The following is a 4,517-nucleotide window of genomic DNA, read 5'->3' as shown; positions in this document are numbered from 1 at the left end:
TATACAGTTCTTTACCAGGTATATGTTCAACAACAAGAAAAAAAGACAAACATATGTAAAAATATAGGCAAAACCAAGAAACCCTTATTTATATAAAAAATCGTTAATGACATTAAATTTTAAATCACAGGAAATGGTTTTCCGCCTGTTTTTACAGAATTTACGCTTGAAATTGAAAACAATGAGACATAAGAGTTGCAGAACTAAAACATTCAGTTGAGCAATTCAAAACATTGTCTAGGTTCTTATACCTCCTAAAAAGCCAATTGTACTTTCGAAGGGGGAGACTAGGTTATTTGACTACAAAAGTTGTTACCAACGAAAGCAAAATATGAGAAGTCTATAAAAGTTCAATAAAAACATTTGGTCAGAGCCAGAAAACCATGAATTTAACTTCAGAACCTTAAAAGTTTTTTAAGCCTCCTTTTTTGAAAACATTATATGTCAATATTTAGGCCCTGACTTAAGCTCTTGTCAGCATTTTTTTAAAACCTGTAAATAAGGAAAAACTTTGAAAAAAACACCGCGCGCTCTATTAAAATTTTTTTAATTAAGGATCCATGGTGAGATGAAGATCAGAACTGATATTGCTGCGCGTCTACAAAACACTCAATTGTTCAAATGGTTGCAAAGTCGATCAATTTTTAACCACAATTTTTCGGTCCAACAAAATTAAATGCATTCCTAATATTTATCCAGTTAAAATTTGCAAAAAAAGAACTGGCAAAACTAGTATTCCAGAAGGCTCATACAGCCAGTGGGAGTATAACTAGCTCTCGGTTTGAGCTTACAAAGATAAAGATTGCAGTTATAAGGTGTTTCTCATATTTATAAATATTGAATCCTCCATAACTCCTTGTAAAAAGCTTGAATAAAAAAAATCTGTTTAATTCCGTTTTCTAAACTGCTTGAGCTTTCTAGTGATACCAGTCTCAACTTTCTACGATGATTATATCGATTGGTCAAAATTGTTTGAACAAAAAACCTATTTGAGTAGAGAGTTCCTCCCCCCACTAAAGTGGGTCGGAAAAATTAAACCAAGTACGAGTTGTGTTTTATAGCGCCTTGTCAGCTCTTCTTTTGAGAAAAAATACAGCTTTAATGCTCCCAGTTGACAAGAGGAATTGAGAAAAATTTGCAATTTTTATTAGTTATTAACAACTTTCTCAAGCAGTAGGATTTGAACAAAAAACAAATAGATACTTTTGCTTCTTTTTAAGAGGAACTGATTATTGTTATCACATTCTCAACGAAAAACTGTCAGAAGTTAATAAAATTGAAATGGCATAAATTTTTTCTGCTGTCTGCATTTTGTTTCAAGAAGTTGAAATTTTCACAATACTCATAATTTTATTATATCTAGTAGAAATGAAAGACAAGGAGGCTCGTTAGAATGCGTTCGCACATCACGTTCCGACCCGAGCTAATCTACATTTTTCACTTAATTGTCAACCAAAAGAAGAGATAACCAAAAACAGTTTGAATTTTAAAAATTGGTTTCACACCCAAACTACTAATTGAATTACATATTGCCACGCCTCATTACAGAGCTCACAAGATCTGGCATTAAAAAGACTCCGATAAAAAAAACAATTAAAATAAGGAAAACTAAAAAATTAGGGGCGAAAACTCAATATCTAAGTGTAAAAGCACCTTGTAAACAACGTCAAAATGCAATCAGATAAAACCTTATTTGCGTAAATTTTTTTCTCTTACCTTTACAACAGATGGGATTTTGCCCTAATGAGACTAGCTAACATGTAAAAAGAAAAAAATCATGAGTCAGAATTAAAATATCTATCAAGATTTTTTAAACCAAATAATTTCAAACGTCCTAAAGGTCATTAGAATTCAACAAAAAAATTCTCGATAAATTTACTCAAAAGTCATTACAAAGCTAAAAACACTTGTCTTTTGTTCGACTAAGCCATAGAAACGGACTAAAGATGCCGAAAAACTCAAAAAACAATCTCCGAAAGCACAAATTATTGAAGCCATTGAAATCCTTAGCCATTATCTAAATGTTGTTTCTTTATATCAATTGCTATCGATACCAATAGAACCAAAATGATACCAAACGATTAAACCAGTTCACTTGGGTTTCATTTGAAAATAATTAAGCTCTGCTACTCCGCGAATGTGACAAAAGAAGAGAAAAAAATACATAAACATTGACCACTCACAATACATTTATGCAAACGCATATTGTCCCGCAAAAAAATACTGTTGCGCAAAATATCGAAAAAAGTTTACCCTTAGAATTACAAGGAGTTGGATGAGATCTCTCAATGTTGAGATCAAGTTACATGTTGACGAAAAGAACAACAAATAGATTCAAAAAACTGTACAAATAACAAAAATGAAATAAAAAAATATCATAAAATTTAAGACTATTCACTAGCAACTGACTGCATAGGGAAATATCATCCATTCAATCAATTAGAAGCTAATGAGACCTCTCAGCATTTTTCAACTACATAAAGAATAAAAACAACAGCAAAAACTGCAAATAACAAAAAATTGAGACAAAAGTGTCGAAGCCATGGAAAAATGAGCTTTTCATTACAAACGTTTCCATATTGGGTATGTTTTTAACAAAAATAGCATTCTTCCTCTTTGACAACTGTAAGACTTCAAAAAATCAACAATTAAAAACAAATATTTTAAAACCACGAAATCTTTGAGGAAACCCGTAATCTCAACATTAAATTTAATATATTTCCGCGGAAGTCTTTAAAAACGCTAAGCTATACCTCTCTGAGAAGATATTGCTCTTTTTTGACAAGTCATCCATAAGACATCAGAATGAGTCCTCTGGCTATGAAAAGAATAACAACTACAGCCAAAAACCAAAAAATCTTTAGAAAAGTGCGACAAGAAAGTGTCAAAGCCATGTAATCCACAAGCTGTTGTATGAAAACTTTATCCATGATTCTTTTACGTCTTTTCTGTGCCAATGTGAACTATCAGTATTGGGATAATGTGATTCCAAAAGGAAACAAAATTTTGAAAAAAAATATCCAAAAATTTTTAAAATGTTTGAAAACTCGTCCCATCAAAGTCATAAAACCAATCATTGAAGATAAAACGGCTAACCAAATTGTTTTTGCTTGCAGTAGACAATTCGGGGTTTCAGTAATTACTGAGACTGACTTAGAGTTCGCAGAAATAAGTTTAAGATTGGCAAACGTTCAGAAAATAATTTTACAAAAATTATTTCTATAAAGTCTTAACAGCCATCAGCTATCCACTCAAAACACTAGATAGGTTCTCTTGTTGCTCAATATGAAGACTATTGCAATTTTAGTCAACGTGTCCTTGGCATAAGACATCAAAAATTCAGTAGGATTTCGAAAAGAAAGTCAAAATTTCATTAAAAATTACGAAAACTCAGAGTTGAAGCCAAAAAAATATGAGCGACGCCTTGAAAGCTAACTTACTGTTCTTTGGGTGTCACTGGACTGTATATAAGGTTTGTCATTGACGGAACTTCGATATGAAAGGTGACTATTTTCTTAGTGCCTTAAAAATAAAAAAAATTAAAAATTCTAAAAAAAACAGCATACCTTAAACAGCTGGTTATGGAAAAATCTACCTCACTCTAAGATAGTCGAGCAAGCGATGACACAACCACATAAAACGTTTCTGATTCAGTGCGCTATTGGTCAGAGAAAGTTTTATGATCTATCAACGGAAAAAGCCTTTAAGAACCTTTAAATCCTTTGAAAATTTTGTAAACTGTTTTGTAATTCTTGGGAAATCCACGATATTGCTTGGAGCAATTGTCACACGTTGCCGTGATGTCTGATTAATAAATTATTCTATATAACCTCATGAAAAATTATTTTGTTTTCACCGCATTCAACGTTTACATTAATTTTCATCGTATATCGTCATTGCAGTGTTAGATCATTTTGATGTGAAATAGGGTGACACCTCGTATGACCCCGAGTCCCAATAATTTCTGCTTGCAAATCTGTGAGAACCATTAAAGTAGTCTTAAATTTCTAAACCACTGGCAGATCAATCGGTATAGAAGTTTACGATAGCATAGAATATTAACAGATGCTTTTCTTGCCTAGAAAAGGGATCAAATATTTTCAGCAATTGTGTTAAGATTAGTAAACTGTTGAAACTATAAGACCTGATAGCTGGCTTATTGCTGTCAATTTAGTGCCACAAACCCGTTATATCCGGGTATATCTCAAACAACAAATAAAAATAATTTCCCATTAATCGCTTTAAAAGTAATTTTATATAAAATCCAACTCTCTTAATAAATTATTGATAACTGCCATGCCGTTTGTGCGAGTAATATGCACAGGTTTTTCACAGTACCACACAAAAAGGCCATCTGAGAATGAAGTATTTTTGTTCAAATGCTTTGAAACTAAATAAGCACATTTATTCACAAATTGTATACAAGATAAAACGCTGCGTGCGTTTATTTTAATTTGTGTTTTAAACCGAATTTCTTATTGTCTCATATTTAACGTCAGAAGTTTTTATTAATTCTT

Source organism: Convolutriloba macropyga, chromosome 5, assembly GCF_964194025.1.
Source record: "Convolutriloba macropyga chromosome 5, txConMacr16.3, whole genome shotgun sequence".
Taxonomy (NCBI): Eukaryota; Metazoa; Xenacoelomorpha; order Acoela; family Convolutidae; genus Convolutriloba; species Convolutriloba macropyga.
This window is presented reverse-complemented; position numbering follows the sequence as displayed.